This window comes from Chiloscyllium punctatum, chromosome 52, assembly GCF_047496795.1.
Source record: "Chiloscyllium punctatum isolate Juve2018m chromosome 52, sChiPun1.3, whole genome shotgun sequence".
In the NCBI taxonomy this organism is placed as follows: domain Eukaryota; kingdom Metazoa; phylum Chordata; class Chondrichthyes; order Orectolobiformes; family Hemiscylliidae; genus Chiloscyllium; species Chiloscyllium punctatum.
Window position 1 is genome coordinate 16329825 of NC_092790.1, and position 26810 is coordinate 16356634.

At 42.7% G+C, this 26810-nt stretch overlaps 1 long non-coding RNA gene across 3 annotated transcripts; it reads left to right on the plus strand.

Annotated features, from left to right (window-relative positions):
* The first annotated feature begins 1023 nt into the window (after nt 1–1023).
* Nucleotides 1024–26810, plus strand: LOC140470773 (uncharacterized). 3 transcript variants are annotated; one of them, XR_011956678.1, is made up of 7 exons: nt 1024–1193; nt 1784–1864; nt 6411–6507; nt 7827–7902; nt 12958–13039; nt 21821–21902; nt 25519–26810. It is a non-coding gene; the product is annotated as an uncharacterized lncRNA (long non-coding RNA). The 3 variants fall into 3 exon arrangements; XR_011956676.1 differs by lacking the exon at nt 6411–6507 and having other exon boundaries at nt 1025–1193; nt 7801–7902; XR_011956677.1 differs by lacking the exon at nt 6411–6507 and having other exon boundaries at nt 1025–1193.

A 26810-nucleotide genomic window follows, 5' to 3' on the forward strand; every position in this document is an offset into this window, starting at 1 on the left:
GTCTGTTTATTTTTTTCCCAATTTGTATGCCTATTCTTGGGATCAAATGTTATCTCACAGAACCCTAAAGTTTTGTTAAATTTACAGAAGTAGTAACTTGTAAGTTGTAACACTTTCCAAATTCAGGGCAACCTCCATCAGAAAAGTCAAATGCAATTGATGTAGGGAAACGTCAGCTTAATAGAGGGCAAGTTTCTCTCTAAGCCACACACCATAATCACTTGGAAATACATCCCTTTCCTTCACTGTCGCTTGATCAAGACTCTGGAATTCCCTGTTCATGGCATTGTGGGCAGCACATGGACAACACCTGTTCCAGAAGGTTGCTCACCACCGCCTGCTCAAAGGGGAATAAAGGCGAAGCTCAGCCAGCGACGTCCACGTCCCCAGAGTGAATAAACATTGTGGCATACAATACACCACAAGGTTTCTGTCTGCAGCATACCTGACACGAACATCTGTTTTCCACTATACACTAAATCGAGGCCCAGAGACGTTATTGCACACACGCCTCCTGAACCAGAAACAGGGACTAACACTCTCTCCAAGTTACATTCTGCCTTATTAAGAGTGTTCCACTTATTTCATTTGTGTTACTATTTTCCACTTATGTTACTGTCTTAAAGGAATTAATATTTGTGGATGAGGGTCAGCAGGATTACCACAGTTTTCGAGATGTTACTAAATGGGGGAGCACAGGGGATGGGCCGAGTGGCCGCCAGTTTCCCCGCCCCCTGATCAGATTGTGAGAGAGCCGGAAGGAGGAGTTATTACCATGACCCGGGGATGGGCTCCATTGGAGCTTCCGAAAGGGACAATGTCCCAGCTTGAAACCTTCTCTGCCCTTTCCCCCACAGCCCCAGTTCCTTTGGTCAAACTTGGAGAAAAGGGAATTGGGGGAAATGACCAATTGACGTTTGTTTCTGGGAAGCATTGGGTAAAGCAGCGCATGCGTGATGCCGTCCCTCCTCCAGTGCTGCTGTACCTGACGAGAGGAGCGCATGCGTGAGGCCCTCCCCCAGCGCTTCCATTGAGGAGCATTGACTCAGTGAATGCAAGAGGTTTGTTTGAAACAGACCGCAATGGAGAGATCAGCGCCCAGGGAAGGGAGGGAACAGCAGGCTCCTTCCAGCAGCACATCTGGATGGGAGCCTGGGACACAGAGGGGGCTCCGAGACCGGGATTGATTCGGGGTGAGTTCAGGGAGAACCGGGGGCTGTTTGTAAGAGGCCGAGCGGAGCAGGAACTGGTCCCGGAACTTGGAGTGAGCGGGCTGGGGGGAAGAGAGAGGCCTTTCTCGGGCTGTGTGTGGGCCTGGTGAGGGAGGCAGAGCCGGAAGAAGCTGCTATGGGTTGGTCTTGTGGTTTACAATCCCCTAAACACTGATGGGAATTCATTGCTTGGCTTCTGTTTCATGCTGTTTGTTGCGAATAGACGTTGAATTGTTGGGAAATAAAGGGCAGTGTATCTAAATGTGATAAAAGTGCCCGTTGTTCCTCCTTCATCAGTTAGTGTTTTTTTTTGGGGGGGGTGGGCTGAATATTGAACTGTGTAATTATTCTATTTTTGGAGCTGTGCATACGTTGGTTAGTTTTTTCATCTGAGTAAATTGTTTCAGAATTTCGCAAACAGAAAAAGACTGGGAGGGGCTCAGTGTTCTTTTGTAACCAGACCTTGTTCTTTTTAAAAACAGACGTATCATGATCATGACCTGAATATTGTGTTGATCAGTTGATTTTTTTTCCTACTCAGAAATGATGATATGTCTCTTTTCTTACTCCAGGCAAATGTTTGATGGACCAGGATAATGTAATATTTCCTCAGTACAAGCCAAGTATGACCATCTGCTTCTAACAACTAACAGGTATGTTACAATTGTCAGATTGGAGAACATCCTTTCCTCTATCAGAGTTGATTGAGTCAGATACACATTGAGCTCAATTTCCAGAAGAATGCATTCAATCCAAGAGTCGGACACAACTGATGAAATATATTTTTAAAAAATTCTTTTTAAACTCATATCTGGTCGGCATGGACGGGTTGGACCGAAGAGTCTGTTTCCATGCTGTACATCTCTATGACTGTATGAATACTCAATGCTCAAAAGCTCAGTTCTAATAAATTTCATTTTGCATAGCTAATTATCATTTGCAATATCTGAAGAGGGATAGACTGTATCCTCATGAAACATACATTCAGGAATTACATTAACCCACATGTAGTCAAGGCAATTTTAAAGTTACAATCCAGGTAACAGCATGACTTGTTTGTTTACATTGTTACAACGAGGATATATGAAGAAGATATTGAGTGCAGATGCAGAAGGAAACTTTGATAATTTCAGTAACTGAGAAAGTCAATATTACATTTTTAATAAATCATTGTCCTGGAAAAGAGACAACAATTAAGCTATGTAAATTCCAAATGAATCTGTGGGCCAAAGCCTGGTGTGGAGGGAGTGCTCATTGCGTGTGTACACCCACAACCACCATATCCATCCCACCCCCATATGTGTGCTTGCGCAAGCACACACACCATTCTATCTCATACAGAACTACTGACTGACTTACAATAGTTGCAAATTCATACACCATCCTGAAATACACATTACAACATCTAACAGTGATGAAGATCCATATACACCGCACCTAGCAGAAAACATTTCATCAAGCTGACTTCTACTCTCTGATCTCAAGTCAAAGAGATCAACAGCACAGAATACGTCTATTCAAATTATTAAGTCTGCACTGATCAAGAACAGTCTATAACAACACAGTTGATTGAAAGGGATTAGAATTGTTAACTCAATGAGTATTCCATTTCCATAGATTTTTCATGGCAGCAGAGAAGTTGTCATCCCCAACTGAATCCTAACGCCATTCTCCATTTCATCATTTTGTAGGAGTTTCTTTTTTCAGTCCAGGAAGAACGTTTTTCTTCTTCTTCTTCTGTGTGTCTTTCAAAATTTGTTTCAAGAAATCTATGAAGAACCCTGCGTTCATCTTGACTATCTCTTCATTAAACTACAAAAATAAATCAAGGAATCAGGATATAGTTTTGCCAAGGAGTCAATAGAATCAGATCATTACTATTTACAGTAGTGCAGAAAGAAAGAAAAAGCTAAAATTGATAGGTTTGTCAAGCTGCTCCTTTATTTTAACCAACAAGAGTTGATTGTTCATTAAATTGAATTTGACTGTTTAAATATTCTTCACCGATAGTGGAAAATAAAAGACCTTTTGTTTTTTCCCCACCCTACCAGAGAGCAACACAAGAATACTGCTAATCTTGTCCAGATTGGTAAATAAAATAGAATTGGCCAATTCTCTTTTCTGCACAAGGAGCATTGTCTTCAGTCAGCTGCAATGCAGTTGAAGTGTTCACTTAGTTGCAAATTGATTTGGTTAATACTGATCATTAATTCATTGATAAAGTATGTCACAATGCCAAAACTGATAGCATTCTGAAAACCAGACCTTGATATCCCCACTGTTCATGGTTAGACTCTGCACTATAGGAATTACAAAAGTCTATTGCTTTTCTCCCCTTGATTCTGAAGAAAATTACAGATGCTTTTCTGTTGTAATGTGTTGCATGTTCACCTGTCCATGGGTCCTATAGGCTCTAAAACTAAAGAACATAAACTGTGGACATTATCCAATTACATGTACGAGGCCAAATATTAGCAGATCTAGAAACACATCTATTTTCACTGATGGGAGCTGACTCCAGTGGCAATGGATAAAACCTCATTCATGTCAAGTAGCAGAAGTTGAAACAATTAATTGTGTTTGCACTTACTAAAAATGACATGTTTTAATTTAGACAACACTGAATCACTGTGAAATACAATAACCAATAATAAGGAGCACATTATGTATCATTCTCTCCCTTGATACCAAATATACACGTTCGCGCGCGCACACAGACAACTAAACTAACACATTCACTTAGCAAACACTGGAAGCTACAGTCTGCTTAATGCACTTGCCCGTTTATAAATAAGATGCTGACAGATACAGATTCGTAACTCCATCCTGAGATACCCAGAGCAGAATATAACAGGGACAGATTGGATAATCATACACATGTGCACATGGCAGGACATTTCAGAGGAAGACTGATAACTACATTCTCATCATCAAAACTTATTGGAACAGATTAATAACACTCCCTGTTTCAAATCGCATACATTGTCATTATCAAACTGTACATGTCAATCATGTTTACAGCACAGAAACTGACAGGTAGAAATTAATAACAAACGTTGCTGGAAAATCTACAGGTTTGGCAGCATTGGTGGAAGGAAATCAGACTTAACATTTGAGGTCTAGTGATCCCTCCTCAGAACTGATTGTGTGCATTTTCCTAGCTACCATTTGGTCTTCTCTATGCTGGGAAACTGAGTGTAGATTGGGTGTCCACTGTGCAGAACATCTACATTCAGTCCAGAAAGAAAATGTCTCTGAGCTTCTAGTAGCGTGCCACTTCAACATACCACCCAGTTCCCTGGCCAACATCTCTGTCTCAGGCTCCAGCAAAGTTCAGTGCAAGCTGGAAGAACAGCACCTCATTTTCTGCTTGGGAACTCGACAGCCTTCTGGACTCAATATTGAATTCTACATCTTTAGAGCAAGACCTCTCCCGTATCATTAGCCAAAACCCCTCTCACCACGCAGTGTTATCATAGGGTCTTCTATTGTACACCAAAACTCACTAACAGTCTCTATTAATAGCTATTACCATCCTCGTCTGACTGTGATCCACTAGTTTATCTGTCCAACTGTTCTTCCCTCTCTTTGGATTTTATCTCCATCCACCATTTACTCCCTTACCCTTCAACACCCCCAATCTTCTGCACAACAACTCATATTTTCCTGGCTACCATCTCTTCACAGAAAGGGTTAAGAGCCTGGAAATTTTAACTCTGATTTCTGTCCACAGACTCTGTCAGACCTGCTGAACTTTTCCAACAATTTGTTTTAGTTTCTGATTTCCAGCATCTGCAGTTCTTTGGTTTTCAATTAGAGATTAATAACTACATTTTCACAGAGCAGAAATTACTAGGGAAAATTGATAACCACATTCACATGTTCACAAAAGAAATTCTGTCATGCAAACATTGATAAATGCTCTCACATTTACATTATAGAGCCTGACCGGGAAGGGTTCTTAACGAAACAAAGCATTCATGAAGCAAAAACTGACAGGGACTATTAAAAAGTAAATTCTCATTTTCACATAGCAGAGCCTGGCAAACTTAGATTGACAATTACCCAAACACATTCAGTATTGAGTACAGTTGTTGGGAGGTCACCTTGCAGCTGTACAGGACATTGATTAGGGCACTGTTGGAATATTGCATGCAATTCTGGTCTCCTTCCTGTAGGAATGATATTGTGAATCTTGAAAGGTTTCAGAAAGGATCTACAAGGATGTTGCCAGGTTTGGAGGATTTGAGCTCTCGGGAGAGGTTGAATAGGCTAAGGCTGTTTTTCCTGGAGCATCAGAGGCTGAGGGGTGACATGATAGAGGTTTATAAAATAATGAGGGGCATGGATAGGATAAATAGATGAAGTCTTTTCCCTGGGGTGGAGGGAGTCCAGAAGTAGAGAGCATAGGTTGAGGGTGAGAGGGAAAAGATATAAAAGACACCTAAAGGGCACATTTTCATGAAGAGGGTGGTACTTGTATTGAATGACCTGCCAGGAGAAAGTGGTGGAGGCTGGTACAATTGCAGCATTTAAAAGACATGCAGCTGGGTATATGAATAGGAAGTATTTGGAGGGATATGGGCTGGGTGCTGGCCAAAAAAAAAAAGCGTTTGTTTTTGTGCTGTATATCTCTATGACATTCACCAAGCAGATTTCCTCAGATGGCTAAGGGAATTCAGCATGTCCATAAAGACTCTTGCAAATTTTTAATAATGCACCACAGAAAGCATCCCATTTGGATGTGTCACAGCGTAGTATGGCTTCTGTTCTGCCCAAGACCACAAGAAACTACAGAGTTGTGACTCAGCCCAGTCCATCACTGAAAGCAGCCTTTCATCCAAAGGCTCAACTTCCACTTCCCTCTGTCTCGGGAAAGCAACCAACATCTGACCCCAGTTATACACTCCTCCACTGGTCTGTCAGGTAGAAAATACAGAAGTTTGAACACATTATCCAACAGGTTGAACAACTGCTTCTCTGCTATTATTAGACTTTTGAATGGACCTCTAAATTGTGATGCTAATCCCTGTCTGCACCTTCTCTGCAGCTTTAACACTGGATTCTGTTCTATTACCTTGATGGGCTTTGAATGAGATGATCTACCTGTAAGGTGCACAAAACAATACTTTATCTCAGGACATGTGGTAACAATGATATAATTACATGAATAACTGCAGTCTTATGTTCATATAGCAGAATCTGAGGGATACAGGCTGATAACTACAGTCACACAAACTGACAGGAAAAGATGAATAAATACACTCAAAACACTGGAATTACAGAGCCTGACAAGGTAATATTGATCACTAAACTCTCACATTCACAAAGCAGAAACTGATAGCAACAGGTGAAAACTCAGCTCACACATTCACATAGCAAGGATAGATTGACAATTACACAAACATATTCGCCAAGCAGAAACTGACAGCTGCAGATTGATAACTATATTTATGTATTCACGTAGCAGAGTCTAAAAGGTACAGATTGAGTTACTCACTTTGACAAAGAAGAAATTGACAGGTAGAGAATGATAACTGTACTCCCACATTCACATCGCTGAAACTGACAGCTACAGTTTGATTGATACACTCATTCACAGCAGAATCTGATAGGTACTGATCAATAACTGTATTCACATATTGACAGGAAATAAACTGACAGGGACAGATTGGTATTGACTGTCACAGATTGACAAAGACACTCTGGTGTCAAATAGCAAAACCTGACTAGTACTGTTTGATAACTGCATTCACACATTGGTATAGCTAAAGCAGACAAATAGAGATCAATATCTACATTCACACAGAAGAAACTGATGGGTACAATTTGACTGCATTTAATATTCATACAGCAGAAACTGACCAGTAGATACTGATAATGGCACTTGCATTTTCATAGCTGAAACTGACAGGTTCAGGTTGATAACTACAGTCTACACACAGTAGAAACTGTTCAGGACAGATTGATATGTAAACTCACATATTGACAGGGCAGAAACTGACAGGTACATATTGATCATTAAATTCTCATATCCCCATCAGTGAAACACATTTATATAAAATGTATTTAACAACCAGTCCCTGCAAGTTTATTCTGTGTGGATATATGAATTTAGTTATAAACCTGTCAGTTTATACTCTGTGAATGTGTGAGTGTAGTTATTAATCTGTCCCTGTCAGTCTCTGCAATGCCAAAATGTAACTATATTTACCAGAGTGTGACAGGGACAGATTGATAGCTACATTCACTCACACATTTGCACAGCTTATATTGACAGGTATAGGTTGACAGCTGTACTTCCACATTCACCTCACAGGAACTGACAGGTATGGATTGATAAGGAAACTCTCAGATCCAGATACGCACTTGTGTTGGGTAGCCCTATTGTGGAGCTGTGGAGGTGTTGGTTCGTATCTGGTTCTCAGTGAATTGGTTTCGATATTTTTATTACAATCACCAGACAAAGAGCAGCTCAGGCCAAGAATAGAATCAGACCTGTGGTTCTGTTGGACTTGCCGGTTTGAAAGAAAAACAGCCTAATGATTATTAAATGAATGATACTGTCAAACTTAATGTTGATTTACAGGAGATGTCTCTTCTGTCTTCCTTCAGACAAATACTTGAATGACCAAGACATATTCCCTTGGGGCAAAGCCAAGTGTGATCAGTTCCTTCCAACAAACAGCAGGTATGTTACTGTTGTCAGACTAAAGAACGTCCTGTTCACAGTCACAGAGCAGTTTGAATTCGATGCACAGTCAGCTCAATTTCAAGCAAAGAGTCAAATACCAACAAGGAATTACAATGTTTTTATCTCTCTCCATTCTCCATGCAGGTTACCCCATTTCCAATAAATGTTATTATTCACAGCCATATAGTCATAGATTTATACCGCACAGAAACAGACACTTCAGCTGGACTCATCCATGCCAACCAGATATCCTGAACTAATCCAGTCTCATTTGCCTGAGTAGTCAACATTAAAGTTTAGTGTCTAAGTTCTTCAGTAGACAACGTGGCTCTACTCTGGCGGCCTGTCACATCGGAGCTGAGTTTTGAAGGACCAGTCCCATTGAATAGCACAGACTGACAGGTAGATAGTAATTCCCAAGCATACAAGCCGTACAAGCGAATGGAAGGGCAGAGCAAACAGTTGCTGACTGCGCCAGTTATTGTCCTTATTCATGGAATGAAGGGTGTGAAGGAAACTGATTTCTGAACGCAACAAAGAATGAGATAGTGCCAATACACAGTGGGTATAGAATAACTTGCAAAGCACATAAATATTGTCAGGTTAGTAGGTGCACAGGCAAAAATAGAAAAATCATGCCTGCAAGGATCACATGGTTGGGAGAGCTAGCATTTCATTAATGAAGTTAAACAGGACAGGGTAAGAGTGAAATATGTCAGTCCCAGTGTACAAGTGAACTTCTAATCAAATTTAAATTCATGGCATCACATTGGTCAAAAAGTAAACTCCACTCATTTATTCAGAAATACTGAGCCCCCTATTGCATGGTTACAATGTATTCCAGTTATGTAGGGAAAGAAGTAAATAAACATTCAGATTAAATATTCATCCAATTATCTCACCATGGTTTAAAGTTGCTGTCTGACTCTATGACTGTATGTAATTCATGTACCAATTCTGTTTGTCCAGACTGGAGGAATTAGATAGCAGGCCAAGTGTCAGATGGAAACAAACATCGCAATTTAATTTGTTTCCACAAAGTGAAAACAGAATACATCTCTTATAAAATGACTGACTACCCTCCACTCCCATACCCTATGAATATCACTTTTCAAGTGGTCCAAAGGGAAATGAAATATTGACATGAAAACATACACATTCAGACAGATCCCCAGGTATTATTGGACACAGAATGAAAAAGCTGTCAGACAGTGGTGTTGTTATAAACATGTGAACAATAAATTCAAAATGCGCATTCAGAATATAACTTACAATCATAAATCGTACCATATAATAGAAGTTGTGGAAATTGTCCAAACTGGTCTATACTGTCAGAGACTGACAATGGTATAAAAAGTCTCACTTTCTTTTACAGTACATAGAATTTCTCCAGTGCAGAGAGAGGTCATTTGACCCAACCCCCTGCAACAACTCTCCAAAGCGGATCTTGCCCAGGTGTAGATCCCCACCCGAGATATTGATAACAATGTTCAAATTTTAACAATGCTGAAACTGACATAGACAGATTGTTTAATTATCAATCACATTCACAGAGCAAAAACTGTCATATTCACAGAGCAGGAACCAACAGGTATGGGGTGATAACTTCACTCAAGTATGTATATACGAGAATCTTATTGGGAGAGAGGAAAACCTCTACTCGTATATTCAGTGAGTGTAAACCCACAGGTACAGGCAGATAACTTCACTCAAGTATGCACATCGCAGAACTGACAGGGAGACAGTGACAAATGTACTCGCATATTCACGTGGCAGAATTTGCGAGTTGCAGATTGATATATAGGCTCTCATTGTAAGTATAAAATGGTTGAGCATATTCTCCCTGGAGATCCCATCCCCTGCTCTTGGGGTGGCACGGTGGCTCAGTGGTAAGCACTGCTGCCTCACAGCAACAGGGTCCCAGCTTCGATTCCAGCCTTGGGTGACTGTCTGTGTGCAGAAGCTGATATTCATAGGGTATGGGAGTGGAGGGTAGTGAGTCCTACCTGAGTCTGTCCAAAGTGGTGTCTGGTACATTCAAAATTGTCGGTACTACATGAAACACATTCTTAGGTCAATGGATGACACCTACAGGGTAAAACAAGTTACACTTCAGAAGGTTTGAGTTATAGTCCAGTAACGTACTGACATGTAAAGACTGTGAAATAGGGTTTACAAAAATGGTTTACATCCCAGAAACAGACGGGCACAGATTGATGTTGAGAGTGTGGTGCTGGAAAAGTACAGCAGGTCAGGCTGCATCCGAGAAGCAGGAAAATCCATGTATCGGGCATAAGCCCTTCATCTCGATGTTTCAAGCATAAGCCCTCTGATCCTCAGCATCTGCAGAACTCGCCTCTCCTAGGGACACAGATTGCAGGAATATTTAAGTGGCTGGCAAATAGCATAACGTTTTACTGCTTACATCAGTGTTTGATGGATACAGAATAAAACCTCTCTTGAAGTAACACAGTTGACTATTACAGAGAAGAGCAGAATCAGAATGGACAGCAGTTGAGTTAACGCAAAATGTGTAATAAGGACGCGACAGATACAAAGTTAAAGTGACACATATATATCATGCTAACAGTTGCTGATTAACAGGCATTTGCATAACACTGAGAAATGCTATAATCCCTAAATGAAGCTGCACAACGCTTAAGCAGATATCGATAGGTCTCTGGGCCCACAGTTCTCAATCAAATTCTCAGAAATATATTAATCCCACACTCGACGTGACTCAACTCTTGACTCAGGAAAAATATGACATAGAAACTTTTTCTTTCCATTTCTCTTCAACTCCGTGCAATTGAGAATGAGTTGCATCGACCCCAAGCGTAGAAAACACTCTCGGTCAGGTTCCAGCGGATTGTGTAGCTTGACAACAAATGTAAAGTCAATTTTAGATGGATGAAATTTTTTTTTCACACAGTGGTAAGTTCTGTATTAATTCAGAATTCAGAGGAAACTGAGTGACAGACAGCAGGGCTATGTCTTTGATCATCCTGCTCCGCCTCCAGCTCACTCCAGCCCCAACTGTATCTGGGACTGAACCTTTTCTCCCCAAAGATAAAAACAATGAATGCAGATGCTGTAACCCTATTTCTGGATTAGTGGTGCTGGAAGAGCACAGCAGTTCAGGCAGCATCCAAGGAGCAGCGAAATCGACATTTCGGGCAAAAGCCCTTCAGGAATAAAGGCAGAGAGCCTGAAGCGTGGAGAGATAAGCTAGAGGAGGGTGGGGGTGGGGAGAAAGTAGCATAGCGTACAATAGGTGAGTGAGGGAGGGGATGAAGGTAATAGGTCAGGAAGGAGAGGGTGGAGTGGATAGGTGGAAAAGGAGATAGGCAGGTAGGACAAGTCTGGACAAGTCATGGGGACAGTGCTGAGCTAGAAGTTTGGAACTAGGGGGAGGTGGGGGAAGGGGAAATGAGGAAACAGTTGAAGTCCACATTGATGCTCTGGGTTGAAGTGTTCCAAGGCGTTCTTCCTCCCAGGTGTCTGGTGGTGAGGGAGCGGCAGTGAAGGAGGCCCAGAACCTCCATGCCCTTGGCAGAGTGGGAGCGGGATTTGAGATGTTGGGCCACGGGGCGGTGTGGTTGATTGGTGCTGGTGTCACGGAGGTGTTCCCTGAAGCGCTCTGCTAGGAGGCGCCCAGTCTCCCCAATGTAGAGGAGACCGCATCGGGGGCAACGGATACAATAAATGATATTGGAGGATGTGTAGGTAAAACCTTGATGGATGTGGAAGGCTCCTTTAGGGCCTTGGATAGAGGTGAGGGAGGAGGTGTGGGCGCAGGTTTTGCAGTTCCTGTGGTGGCAGGGGAAAGTGCCAGGATTGGAGGGTGGGTCGTAGGGGGGTGTGGACCTGACCAGGTAGTCACGGAGGGAACGGTCTTGGCGGAAAGGGGTGGGGAGGGAAATATATTCCTGGTGGTGGGGTCTGTTTGGCGGTGGCGGAAATGTCGGCGGATGATTTGGTTTATGCGAAGGTCGGTAGGGTGGAAGGTGAGCACCAGGGGCGTTCTGTCCTTGTTACGGTTGGAGGGGTGGGGCCTGAGGGCGGAGGTGCGGGATGTGGACGAGCTGCGTTGGAGGGCATCTTTAACCACGTGGGAAGGGAAATTGCTGTCTCTAAAGAAGGAGGCCATCTAGTGTGTTCTGTGGTGGAACTGGTCCTCCTTTTCTCCCCAAAGCTGACTGTTCCTGAGTAGAGGAGCGCATGCGTGAGGCTCTCCCCCAGCGCTGCCATTGAGGAGCACGTATTCAGTGAGTGCAAGAGGTTTGTTTGAAACAGACCGTAATGGAGAGATCAGCGTCCAGGGAAGCGAGGGAACAGCAGGCTCCTTCCAGCAGCACATTGGGATGGGAGCCTGGGACACGGGGGGTGCTCCGAGACCGGGATTGATTCGGGGTGAGTTCAGGGAGAACCGGGGGCTGTTTGTAAGAGGCCGAGCGGAGCAGGAACTGGTCCCGGAACTTGGAGTGAGCGGGCTGGGGGGAAGAGAGAGGCCTTTCTCGGGCTGTGTGTGGGCCTGCTGAGGGAGGCAGAGCGGGAAGAAGCTGCTGTGGATCATTCTTGTGGTTTACCATCCTCTGAACTCTGTTGAGATTTCATTGTTTCTCACTGTTTGTTGAGTTTGTGCAGTCAATAGCAGAATCACAGACCGAACGTAGGAATGGGAGACTCCTGTAAAAGGAGTGGGTCTTGGGGAAAAAAAAAGATATAGCGCCATTTTTTTCTCTCTCCAACTGGTGGTGTTTTGGGAGTTAGATATTGAACTGTGTTAGTATCCCGGTGGTGAGTAGTCCCATTCATGGAGCTGTGTAGTTGTTGCTCAGTTTCTCCATCTCACTCAGTTGGTATCGAATCATATGAAAAACAAACACAATCTCCAGACAAAGAGCAGCTCAGTGCAACAATAGAATCCGATCCGCGGTTCTGTTTAAGTTGCTGGCTTATCCTAACGAATATGCAATGAATGTGACATTGATCAATATTGCCAGACTCGCTTCACGTTGATTAACAGGTGGTGTCTCTGTCTCCCTCCAGACAAATACCTGAGGGACTAAGACACTGTAATACTTCCTCAGTTCGAAGCGAAGTGTGACCAGCTGCCTCGAGGAAACAGCAGGTAAGTAGCCCATTGACATTTACACCAGTTTTGAAGATAGATCAACTGAATCCTCGTCCAAAATAGACACTCAGGAACAGCATTAAAATCTGCATTTAATAAGAACATTTTCTACATTGAAGATAAACAAATAGATCATACTGTTACATAGTTTCAACAACCATCCGTGAGGCAGCTGCTAAGTTCAGAGATGGAGGGAAACTGTGCTCATCAACAGTTTTTCTCTCTCTCCATTCTCAGTGCACATCACCCCATTTCCAATCAGTGTTATTATTCACAGCCATCACGTCATAGAGATGTACAGCACGGAAACCGACCCTTCGGTCCAATTCGTCCATGCCGATCAGATATCCCAACCCAATCTAGTCCCATTTGCCAGGACATGGCCCATGTCCCTCTAAACCCTTCCTATTCACATACCCATACCAGGTGTCTTTTAAATATTGTACCAGCCTCCACCACTTATCCATGCTGTTCATGATTTTATGAACCTCTGTAAAGGTCCCTCTCCAGGGGAAACAGCTCCAGCCTATTCAGCTTCTACCACTAACTCAAATCCTCCAACCCAGATGAAGCACATTTACATGGAGTTTATCTGTGACTGAGAAGGACAGCATTAATCTTTTACTGAATAATCATTCCAGACAGAAAACAATTAAATAATGTGATTTCCAAACAATGTCTGCAAAAGTCTGAGTTTTTCTCACTCCTAAATGACCTCCTAGTGGTAGCTCATGCGCTACTCACAACATCTCCCTCTATAACCAACTGGCAATACAACCTCACACAGTTCTGCCCATTTCTCATTAGCCTGAATATGTGTTGGTCTCCATTTCCTCGTTAAGACATCATTTTTTAAGATAATAATATGCAGGGATATATTCAGATTCTCTTTCTGTGTTGGCCATTTGGTAGAATTGCTGTAGATTTTCATCTTTTTGCTGTAACTTGGTTAATTTATCTCAGCTATCTCTTCCCAGTTTGTCTCAACCATCTCATCAAACAGGGTCTCTGCTAATTTCACTTCAACTTTATCTGTACTCTTTGATCTCTCCTGTTTCAACTGGTGACTGTGACATTGTCACCACACAGTCAGGAAAAATCACAGGGTATGTGTCCATCAATAATTCAGTTGCCTGATTTTCCATTGGCTTTTCAACTACAGTAGGCAGCACTCCTACTGGTGAATCAGCAATATCATTAGCAAGGACAAATTGTATTCCTGGAGCTGAGAGTTTGTCCTCTACTCCTCCCACAACTTCTCCACTCTTCACTGGACACACTTCTCACAATTCAGTGTTTCTTGTCTCAACATGAATTCCCGTTACTAGTACCTTTTCTAGCAATCGTCCTTCAGAGGTACATGTCACCTCATCTTTCAGCATCACCGATTTAGAGGATCTTTGTGTCTCTTAATATTGTAACCACTTTACCTGCTCCTCCTGGCCTATTCGAGTAAACGTTACCTTCAGAGGTGGATGGTTTAAGAAGATCTGGCACCTTCAACCAGCTTGTACATTCTGGTGCAGCTTTCGAGCCTCCATTGTGCTTTCTGTTACCATCCCAACAAAATTCACTGGCTTATTCTGTTTCCTAAATCTGGCTTCCCAGTGCCTTTCCTATCCCACTAACACTGTGATTTCATGTAACCTACTTTATTGTAGCGAAAACACCAGAGCTTTTTAACTTCTCTTTCCCCTTCAGGGGTTTCCTTTTTTACCCTGTGATAAGTCATCCTTACAACCTTCACTGAGATCTATCATTTCCTTTCCATGTGAGGATTTCTCTTATCCTCAACTTCTATCTCTCATGGATAGAAATTGGTTTTCGAGGCCAAACTTTGATTTATGGATCAACTCATAACCATCAGCCGTTTCAGCTGCCAATCTTGTCATTTGAACTCACATGGGTTTTCACTACTTCAGGAAGTGAATTTTTGAACTCCTGTCTAAGTGCCATTTTCCAAAGTTCAAACTCCCTCTCTTTCTTCCTTTTCTTTCTCTCCTTTTCTCTCTCTCTCCCCTCTCTTCTGCGTTTAATCATAATTCAAAACATTTCATTTCTGTTGCCCTGTCCTTGTCTTTTGCCTCGAACTCAAGTTGCTGCATTTTCCATTGAATGTTAGCCATCTCTAAAGATTCTGATGGTGTTTCCAACAAATGTAAATGCTGAGTTACTGCTGTAATTTCCTTTCCTCATGGAAGGACACAGCCTCAATCCCAGACTGTTTGCTATTTCCAGCAGCTTACCCTTAATCACCTTTTGTAAAAGCCCCAAAATCACTCCTTCCACCCACACAGAAAACTCTTGATGACTGAAAGAGTCATTGCTCTCCTAAGCATAGTTTAAACCAACTGAATTCAAAACCCGGAACAAAGGACACTAACACCTACCACTCGCTGCCTTCGAGTCCAACAACCCTAATCCCAAATCAGAACTACAGAACAAATCCTGCAAAGAGCCCCCTAACTGGTCTGGAACAGGCCAGACCCCCTCAAAACATTTCAAGTAGCCTGGACCCTAACTTTGCTAGTTGTTTTAAGCAGGTGTAACACGAATATTCCAGAAGTGATGTTGCTGCTCAAACCATGTTGTTTTAAACAAAACAGAATAGATTTACAAGATTATCAAATGAAACACAAACAAATGCTCCTATGCCTTAAAAGAGAACAGAATACGAAATAACTTAACCTATCCAAAAACCCTACAGATTATACCAACTTAATGATGCTGTTCCCAGTACTTGCAACAATCCCCACAAACACCCTTAAAATCAAACACAGGGTCTTACAGGGAAGATGTCAGAGAGAGAGAGAACCAGCATGGACCAGCTTCTTTGGGTTCAGCAGCTTTTTCAACAGCCTGACTGCTTTCAGTCAATAGCCAGACAGCCAAAAACCAAATCAAACTAGAGAAAAGCTGAGCTGGGAAAACTGGGCCACTCCCCTTTCATTGTATAAGTTCTTCTTAAAAATGTGGAAGCCTTTTGCCTGAGGCATAATCTGTTCACTATAATCAAAATGTCCCTAAAACCCATCCAGTCAGACTTTTCGGAGCCTGTGTCTTTTACAGGCTTGTTAAAGGAGCAGCATCACCACAGCAGACTGGTTCAAAAAGTAAAAGCCGTGGGAAACAGGGTAATGTGTTGAATTGGATGCAAAGTTGGCTTAGTAACAGGGAACAAATGGTAATGGTTGATGGCTGCTCTTGTGAATGGAAAGCTGTTACAAGTGGTGCTCTGCATGGCTCAGTGTTGGGACCTCTGTTGTTTGTTTTATACATTTAAGGATTTGGACTTGAATGTGTTGGGCAAATTTGTGGAATTTGCAGATGACACAATAATTGACCATTTAGTGGATTGTGTAGAGGATAGCTGTCCGCTCCAAATGTATTACAGATGGTTTGGTGGAGTGGGCAGGAAAGTGGCAGATGGAGTTCAGCTCTGATAAATGTGAGGGAATACATTTTGGGAAATCAAACAGAAAATGGGAATAGACAATAAATGGGAATATACTGAGGGGGCAGGGTAAGTGAGCGATCTTGGTGTCCAAGTGCATGGGTCCATAAAGGTAGATGGGGATGTAAAGAAGGCACGTGGAATGCTCTCCTTGAGCAGAGGGATGGAATACAAAAGTAGGGATATAACAATGAAACTGGATAAGGCACTGGTGAGGCTACAACTGGAGTATTGTGTGCAGTCGGGTCACCACATCACAGGAAGGACGTCATTGTTCTGGAGAGAGTGCAGAGGAGATTTACTAGAATGTTGCCAGGGCTGGTGAATTGTAGCTATCAGGAGGGATTGGAGAGGTTGGGTTTTATTCTTTGTAACAGAGGTGCCAGGATTAAGGAATATTAAATAGTGAACACTAAACAGTGAGCTACTAATGCAGGAGCAGAACTCCAAAAGCTCGTGCTTCCAAATAAACCTGTTGAACTATAACCTGGTGTTGTGTGATTTTTCACAAAATAGTGAGAGGGAGAGATTAGAGTACACAGGAGGAAACTGTTTCCTTTGGCAGAGAGCTCAAATACCAGGGATCATTGATTCAAACAAAGTGGTGTAGGATTACATGATATGTGAGGAAAATGTTTTTTATGCAGAGAGTAGTGGGTATCTGGAATTCAGTGCCTGATTTGGTGGTGCAGGCAGAGACCCTAAACTCTTTTAAACAAAAATATCTGGAACTGCACCTCCAGTTCCATTAACTGCAAGGCTACAGGCTGCGGCAAGAAGATGAGAAAGGACCTCTGGGGGTCTTTGGGTTGGCATGGACAAGATGGGCTGAATAGCCCCCTCTGTGCTGTATTATTTTTGATTCAATAGTTATCAATTGGACCTTGCCAGTCTATGCAGTGTGAATATGTAAATATATTGACCATATAATGAATGTTACAGTTTGATAACTACACTCTCACATTCTCCAAGCAGGAACTGACAGGTATAGATCAATAACTAAACTCACATATCCACATACCCACTTGCATCAGGTAGGCCCCATTTATGGAGCTGTATGGGTGTTGGTTCGTTTCTGGATCTCATTCCTTTTGGCTTAGAATTTTAAGCCCAGAGAGTGGCGGGAGCTGGGTGGAAGTTCAGGCGGAGCGTAAAGCTGGTCGGGAAGGTAAGTGATTGCTATTAGGAGTCTTTGACAAGGAGGTTGAGTGAAGTGATTACGCCACAGTTGAAGAGGGTGAAGACATGACTGCCCAGCTGGTTCAGTGCGCTACGTGCTTGATGTGCGAGGTCAATGACTCTGGTGTGTCTGGCTCGTATATGTGTGGAAAGTGTGTGCACATTCAGCTACTGACAGAGCATATTGCAGCACTGATGAAAGAACTCGAGGACCTAAGGCTCATCCGAGAGAACGAGATCTTTCTGGACAAGACCTTCAGCGAGGTTATTACACCAATCATGCCAGAAGAGAGCAGACGATGAGGAAGGCAGAGAGGAGACAGGTGCAAGAGACCCCGGGAGAAGTACCGGTCAGGAACAAGTTAAAGCTTTTGGAAACAGTAGAGACTGATGACACTGCCAGTTCATAAGGCGGCCAGGTCTGTCAATCAAAGGTTGGCGCAGAGGCAGAGCAGAAGACTCTGACATCGCACAGAGCTGTGGTAATAGGGGACTCCATCATGAGAGGAACTGACCGGGGTTTTTGTGGCAGCAGACGGGATGGAAGGATGGTGTGTTGCCTTCCTGGTGCCAGGGTGAAAGACATGGCGGACAGAGTGCAGGAAATCCTCAAGGACGAGGGTGAAGAGCCAGAGGTGGTGGTACATGTCGGCACAAATGATGTCGGGAAGAAGAGGAGGAACATAGTACAGCGGAACTTCGGAGAACTAGGAAGAAGGCTGAAAAGCAGGATGTCCAAGGTGGTTATCACTGGTTTGCTTCCAGTTCCTCAGGCTGGTGTGGCCAGAAACAGGGAGATAATGGACTTGAACGTGTGGTTGGGGAACTGGTGCAGGAAGCAAGGATTTAATTTCTTGGATCGCTGGGGTATATTTTGTGGTAAGCATAAATTCTACAAGAGAGACAGTTTGCACCTTAATAAGTTAGGGACCAGCATTCTGGCAGGCAGGTTTTCTACTGCAACACCGCTACATTTAAACTAAGTAGCGGGGGGGGAGGGGACAAACTGGATGTTTAAGAAGGAAATTGAAGGGAAAGTTAGAACAAGAGAAGTCAAGAAAGACAACTGTATCAATGAGGCAGAAAACTCAGAAAGAGATCATGCTGTAAGGTTGAGTGAAATAAGGGTTGATGGGAAGGGTGAGAGCAGTAACAAATTAAAAATACTATACATGAATGCACGAAGCATTAGAAATAAGATGGATGAGCTTGAGGCTCTTTTGGAAATTGGCAGATACGATATTGTGGGGATAACTGAGGCGTGGCATCAAGTGGACAGGGCCTGGGAAATGAATATTCAAGGCTACAAGGACAGCCTGACGGGCAGAGGGGGTGGTAAGGGAGGATATTCAGTCCCTTGTGCAGGGGGACCTAGAGTCAGGGGATGTAGAGTCAGTATGGATAGAGCTGAGAAATTCTAAGGGTAAAAAGACCCACTTGGGAGTCATCTACAGGCCCCCAAACAGTAGTCTGGATGTCGGATGTAAGTTGAATCAGGAGCTGAAATTGGCCTGTCGCAAAGATGTTACTACAGTTGTTATGGAGGATTTTAACATGCAGGTAGACTGGGAGAATCAGGATGGTATTGGACCTCAAGAAAGAGACTTTGTGGAGTGCCTCAGAGATGGATTCTTAGAGCAGCTGGTGCTGGAGCCGACCAGGGAGAAGGAAATTCTGGATCTGGTATTGTGCAACGAACCAGAATTGATCAGGGACTTCGAAGTGAAGGAGCCATTGGGAAGTAGTGACCATAATACAATAAGCTTCAGTCTGCAATTTGAGAGGGAGAGGCTACAGTCGGAAGTGACAGTACTTCTGTTGAATAAAGGGAACTATGGAGCTATGAGGGAGGTGCTGGCCAAAGTTCAAAGGTGCAGGGATGACTGTGGAGGAACAATGGCGGATATTTCTGTGTATAATGCAGAAGATGCAGGATCAGTTCATTCCTAAAAGGAAGAAAGATCCCAGGAGGAGGCATGGGTGGCCGTGGCTGACGAGGGAAGTTAAGAAACATATAAAGTTAAAAGAGAAAAAGTATAACATAGCAAAGATAAGTGGGAAGACTGAGGACTGGGAAGCTTTTAAAGAGCAACAGAGGATTACTAAGAAGGAAATACGCAGAGGAAAAATTAGGTACGAAGGTAAACTGGGCAATAATATAAAGGAGGATAGTAAAAGCTTTTTTAGGAATGTGCAAGGCAAAAAAATGGTTAGGACTAAAAATTGGGCCCTTGAAGATAGAAACAGGGGAATATATTATGGGGAACAAAGAAATGGCAGAGGAATTAAATGGGTACTTCAGATCTGTGTTCACTGGGGAAGACACCAGCAATCTCCCTGAGGTAAGTGGCTGAAGGACCTGAACTTAAGGGAAGATATATTTGCCAGGATTTGGTTGATAAGTCTCCGGGGCCTGATGGTCTACATCCCAGGGTACTGAAGGAGGTGGCTCGGGAAATCGTGGAATGCATTGGCGAATATTTTCCAGAGTTCGATAGATTCGGGGTCGGTTCCTGAGGATTGGAGGGTGGCTAATATTATACCACTTTTTAAGAAAGGTGGGAGAGAGAAAGCAGGAAATTATAGACCAGTTAGTCTGACCTCCGTGGTGGGAAAGATGCTGGAGTTAATTATAAAGGATGAAATTATGGCACATCTGGATAGCAGTAACAGGATAGGTCAGTGTCAGCATGGAGTTATGAAGGGGAAATCATTCTTGACTAATCTTCTTAAATTTTTGAGGATGTAACTCTGAAGATGGACGAGGGCGATCCAGTAGATGTAGTGTACCTGGACTTTCAGAAAGCTTTTGATAAAGTCCCACACAGGAGATTAGTGAGTAAATTATGGTGCATGGTATTGGGGGCAAAGTACTAGATTGGATTGAAAATTGGTTGGCTGATAGGAAACAAAGGATAGTGAGAAACGGCTCCATTTCGGAATGGCAGGCATTGATCAGTGAGGTACCGCAGGGATCCGTGCTGGGACTGCAGCTTTTTACAATATATGTAAATGATATAGAAGATGGTATCAGCAATAACATTAGCAAATTTGCTGATGATACAAAGCTGGATGGCAGGGTGAAATGTGAGGAGGATGTTAGGAGATTACAGGGTGACCTGGATAAGTGAGGTGAGTGGGTAGTTGCATGGCAGATGCAGTTTAATATGGATAAATGTATGGTTATCCACTTTGGTGGCAAGAACAAGAAGGCAGATTACTACCTCAATGGAATCAATTTAGGTAAAGGGGCTGTACAGAGAGATCTGGGTGTTCTTGTACACCAGTCAATGAAGGCAAGCATGCAGGTACAGCAGGTAGTGAAGAAGGCTAATAGCATGCTGGCCTTCATAACAAGAGGGATTGAGTATAGAAGCAAAGAGGTGCTTCTGCAGCTGTACAGGGCCCTGGTGAGACTGCACCTGGAATATTGTGTGCAGTTCTGGTCTCCAAATTTGAGGAAAGACATTCTGGCTATTGAGGGAGTTCAGTGGTCAATTCCTAGAATGGCGGGATTACCTTACACTGAAAGACTGAAGCGACTGGGCTTGTATACCCTTGAGTTTAGAAGACTGAGAGGGGATCTGATTGAGACATATAAGATTATGAAAGGATTGGACACTCTGGCAGCAGGAAACATGTTTCTGCTGATGGGTGAGTGCGGAACCAGAGGACACAGCTTAAAAATACAGGGTAGACCATTTAGGACAGAGATGAGGAGAAACTTCTTCACCCTGAGAGTGGTGGCTGTGTGGAATGCTCTGCCCCAGAGGGCAGTGGAGGCCCAATCTCTGGATTCATTTAAGAAAGAGTTGGATAGAGCTCTTAAAGATAGTGGAACCAAGGGTTATGGAGATAAGGCAGAAGGAGGATACTGATTAGGAATTTTCAGCCATGATCATATTGAATGACGGTGCAGGCTCGAAGGGCTGAATGGCCTACTCCTGCGTTTATTGTCTATTGTCTATAAGAAAAAATGGACAAGGAACAGCTCAGGGTAGGAGTGGATTCGGACCCGTGGTTCTGATTAAATTGCTGGCTTTAAATAAAAAAATCCATAATGACGAGGAACTGAATGTTACATTGATGTTGCCAATCACAGCTGATGTTGATTTACAGGAGGTATCTCTTCTGTCTCCCTCCAGGCAAGTACTCAAAGGACCAAGACAATGTAATATTCCCTCGGTACAGAGCCAAGTGTGACCAGCTGCTTCGAACAAATTGCAGGTATGTTACTGCTGTCAGAGCGAAGAACATCCTTTCCACAGTCACAGAGTGGATTGAGTCATGTTCACATTGAGCTCCATTCCCAGAGGGATATGTTCAAAACAAGAGTCAAACACCACCGAGGAAACGGAAGTTTATATTTTTTAATCTATATTCTAAATGCATCATACCCAGTTTCAATCAACTTGAATTAATCTACATCCAAAATATACACTGCATTAAAATCTGAACATCGAACAGTACAGGACAGGAAAGGGTCCTTCAGCCCACAATGTTGTGCCTAACATGCTGCCAAAATGCAATTAATCCCTTCTGCCTGGTCTAGGTCCATAACCCTCCATTTCTTACATATTCATTTGCTTACCTAAAAGTCCTTTCAATACCCGTATTGTGTCTTCCTCCATCTCCACCCCTGGCAGTGTGTTCCACTGCTACCACTCTTTGTTTAAGAATAAAACTGCCCCTTATGTCACATAGTCATAGAGATATACAGCATGGAAACAGACCCTTTGCTCCAACCTGTCCACGCCAACCAGCTATCCCAACCCAATCTAGTCCCACCTGCCAGCACGTGGCCCATGTCCCTCCAAATCCTTCCTATTCATATACCCATCCAAATGTCTCTTAAATGTTGCAATTGTACCAGCCTCCACCACATCCTCTGGCAGCTCATTCCATACATGTACCACCCTCTGTGTGAAAAGGTTGTTCCTTAGGTCTCTTTTAAATCTTTCCCTCTTAAGTATACTCCTACTTCCTTTATACTCTTCTCAGGATTCACTCGATCTATCCTGTCTATACCTGACATATGCTTCCTTCTTTTTCTTAACCAAACCCTTAATTTCTTTAGACATCCAGCATTCCCTACACCTACCAGCCTTTCCTTTTCACCCTGACAGGAATATACTTTTTCTGGACTCTCGTTATCTCATTTCTGAAGGCTTCCCATTTTCCAGCCGTCCCTTTACCTGTGAACATCTGCCTCCAATCAGCTTTCGAAAGTTCTTGCCTAATACCGTCAAAATTGGCCTTTCTCCAATTTAGAACTTCAACTTTTAGATCTGGTCTATCCTTTTCCATCACTGTTTTAAATCTAATACAATTATGGTCGTTGGGCCCAAAGTGCTCCCCCACTGACTCCTCAGTCACCTGCCCTGCCTTATTTCCCAAGAGTAGGTCAAGTTTTGCACCTTCTCTAGTAGGTACATCCACATAATGAATCAGAAAATTGTGTTGTACGCACTCAACAAATTGCTCTCCATCTAAACCATTGACACTATGGCAGTCCCAGTAAAGTTAAAATCCCCTACCATAACCACCCTATTATTCTAACAGATAGCTGAGATCTCCTTACAAGTTTGTTTCTCAATTTCCCTTTGACTATTCAGGGGTCTATAATGCAATCCCAATAAGATGATTATCCTTTTCATATTTCTCAGTTCCACCCAAATAACTTCTCTGCATGTATTTCCAGGAATATCCTCCCTCAGCACAGCTGTAATGCTATCCCTTATCATAAATGCCACTACCCCTCTTCTCTTGCCTCCCTTTCTATCCTTCCTGTAGCATTTGTATCCTGGAACATTAAGCTGTTAGTCCTGCCCATCCCTGAGCCATGTTTCTGTAATTACAATGATATCCCAGTCCCATGTTCCTATCCATGCCCTGAGTTCATCTGCTTTCCCTGTTAGGCCCCTTGCTTTGAAGTAAATGCAGTTTAATTTATTACTCATACTTTGTCCCTGCTTGCCACGACTGTTTGACTCGCTTCTGTCATCAACTGTACCAGTTGCAGACTGATCTCTTTCCTCACTACTTCCATGGTTCCCAACCCCTCATTTCTGCTCCCCCCCCCCCCCCCCCCCCCAAATCACCCCACCTTACTAGTTTAAATCCTCCCGAGCAGATCTAGGAAATTTCCCTGCCAGTATATTAGTCCCCTTCCAATTTAGGTACAATCGGTCCTTCTTGTACAGGTCACTTCTACCCAATAGAGATTCCAATGATCCAAAAATGTGAATCTTTCCCCATACACCAGCTCCTCAGCCATGCATTAATCTGCTCTATCCTCCTATTCCTGCCTTCACTAGCTTGTAGCACTGGGAGTAACCTTTTTTTAAATTTCTGCCTAACTCTCTGTAATCTCCCTTCAGACTCTCAACCTTTTCCCTTCCTATGTCATTGGTTCCAATGTGGACAATGACCTCTTGCTCCCCTCTTCCCCCGTAAGAACATTCTGCACCCTCTCTGAGACATCCTTGATCCTGGCAGCAGGGAATCAACACACTATTGTGCTTTATCGCTGCTGGCCACAGAATCTGTACCTCAGACTACAGAATCCCCTCACACAATTGATCTCTTGGAAGCTGATGTACCCCTCGTTGCATTAGAGCCAGTCTCCGTACCAGAAACTTGGATTCTCAGGGGAACATCGCATGAACAGCCATCACCCCCCTACACTTTCCAAAACACCATACCTGTCCAAAGGGAAATCAAATACTGACATAAAGAGGTACACATTCAGACAGATATCCAGATGTTATTGGACACAGTGCGAAAGCTCTCATGAAGTGGTGTGGTTATAAACATGTGAATAATAAATTGAAAATACAGATGCCGATTATAACTTACAATCAAAAACTATACCATTGAATAAAAGTTGTGGAATTATCAAAACTGCTTTACACTGTTGAGACTGACAATGATAGAAAAGGTCTCCCTTTCATTTACAGTACATAGAATTTCTCCAGTGCAGTCAGAGGTCATTTGGCCCATCCCTCCTGCAACAACTCTCCAAAGTGGATCCCACCCAGATGTAGACTCCACCCAATCCCCATAACTCCACGTTTACCATAGTTAACCCACTGACACTGCACATCCTTGAAGACTACAGGACAATTTACCATGGCTAATCCAGCAAACCTGCATATGTTTGACAATGCAAAGAAACTACAGCACTCAGAGGAAACCCATACAGACACGGGCAGAATGTGCAAACTGCACACAGATAATGAACCAAGGCTGGAATTGAATCTGTGCCACCAAGCCACCCTGACATGGATGGCAATCGATTAAAACCTTATTCATGTTGAACAACAGAGATTTGAAGTAAATAGAGCTCCTGCAGTTTCTGCAAATGTCATGATAAACAGAGACAAGTACACTCACTTATTCACACAACACAAACTGACAGGTACAGATACTTTCAGGTACAGATGCACTCATCCATTCATATATTTGAAGCTGTCAGGAATAGGATGATAATTGCACAACCACATTCACATTGCAGAAACAGACAGGTACGTTTTGAAAACACACCCACATTCCCAGAGCAGAATCTCTCAGGTATATGTTGATAAGTACATTTTTACATTCACCTAGAATCTAATGGGGCAGATTGATAACTAAAATTGCATTGACATAGCAAAAGCTGACAGGGAATGACTGAAAATTACACTCTCCTATTCACACAGCAGAATATGACAGGGGCAGATAGATAATTGGACTGTCATCTTCACATTACAGAAACTGACAGGGAGAGCTAGAAAACTAGACAGTCATACTCAAATTACAGAAACTGATGGACAGATCAATAACTACACTTTCATATTCACAGATCAGAAACGTACAGGTACAGACGGATAGGCAAAGGTGAGGACTGCAGATGCTGGAGATTAGAGTCGGAAGTGTGGTGCTGGAAAAGCACAGCAGGTCAGGAAGCATCCAAGGAGCAGGAGAATCAACGTTTTGTTTAAAAGTGCTTCATCATTACAGATGGATAACTACACCAATACGTTCACATCGAAGAAACTGACAGGGAAAGAATGATAACCAAACTCATGTATTCCTGTCGCTGTGGACAACAGGTACATTTCAATATGGACCCCCACATGTTCACTTCGCAGAAGATGGCAGGTTGACATTGATAACTACGTTCACATTTTAATAATGCAGAAACTGACATGGACAATTGATTAAGCTATCCCATTTACAGACCAGAAACTGTCATATTCACACAGTAGACTCAAGTATGCATATAGCAGAATCTTACTGGAGAGGGTGATACCTGTACTCACATATTCACATAGCAGAAGCTTAGAGCTGCAGATTGATACATAGCCTCTCATTGTATGTATAAAATGGTTGGGTATATTCTCATCGGAGTTTTGAAGAACAATGTATGACCTTTAGAGCAAAAAAAAAAGATCTGAATGGAGTTGACAGAGTTGATGCTGGGAGTATGTCACTGCTCATGAGAGAATCCCGAGTCAGGGACACAGTTTTGAACAGGATGTCTTCTGTCTAAGAAAGCAATGCAGAACATTCTCCCCTTGTTCTGTTCCACAGAGAGCTCTTAGGGTTGAGTTATCAGCTTAATTTATGCTAATATAGCCATATATCATTTTTGATAGATAAGGGAGTCTTTGGTTATGGGCATTAAACATCAAAATGAGCTGAAGACCATAACTAAAGCCTTTGCGATCTGTTCTCATTACAGAGTACACACAGGCAGATAGAAATGTCACAGAATTCTCGTGCTTCTTATGTTCTTCTGCTTTGAGATATTTCAAGTGACACAAGATTGAAAGAAATTAATAACTACAGCATATACACTGCAGCATCATTCACTATACACTTTATCAGTAACTTACTGATCGATTCAGTTATAAGTTACCCTGATGTGTCAAGGATGGAGTGAAAAAAAGAGATTAACCGTCCATTTCATCAGAAACTTTGAGATGTTGAGATATTTGCTTTCTGTCATGCCAGTGATTGACTGAAACTGAGTAAATACAAGATTAGAAACAATAAACTGGCAGTTACACAATGAAATACTGAGTCACTTGCAAAGTAATACATATAGTCCAATTAGGATATAGTACATCTATTGATTAGCTAGAAACTGAC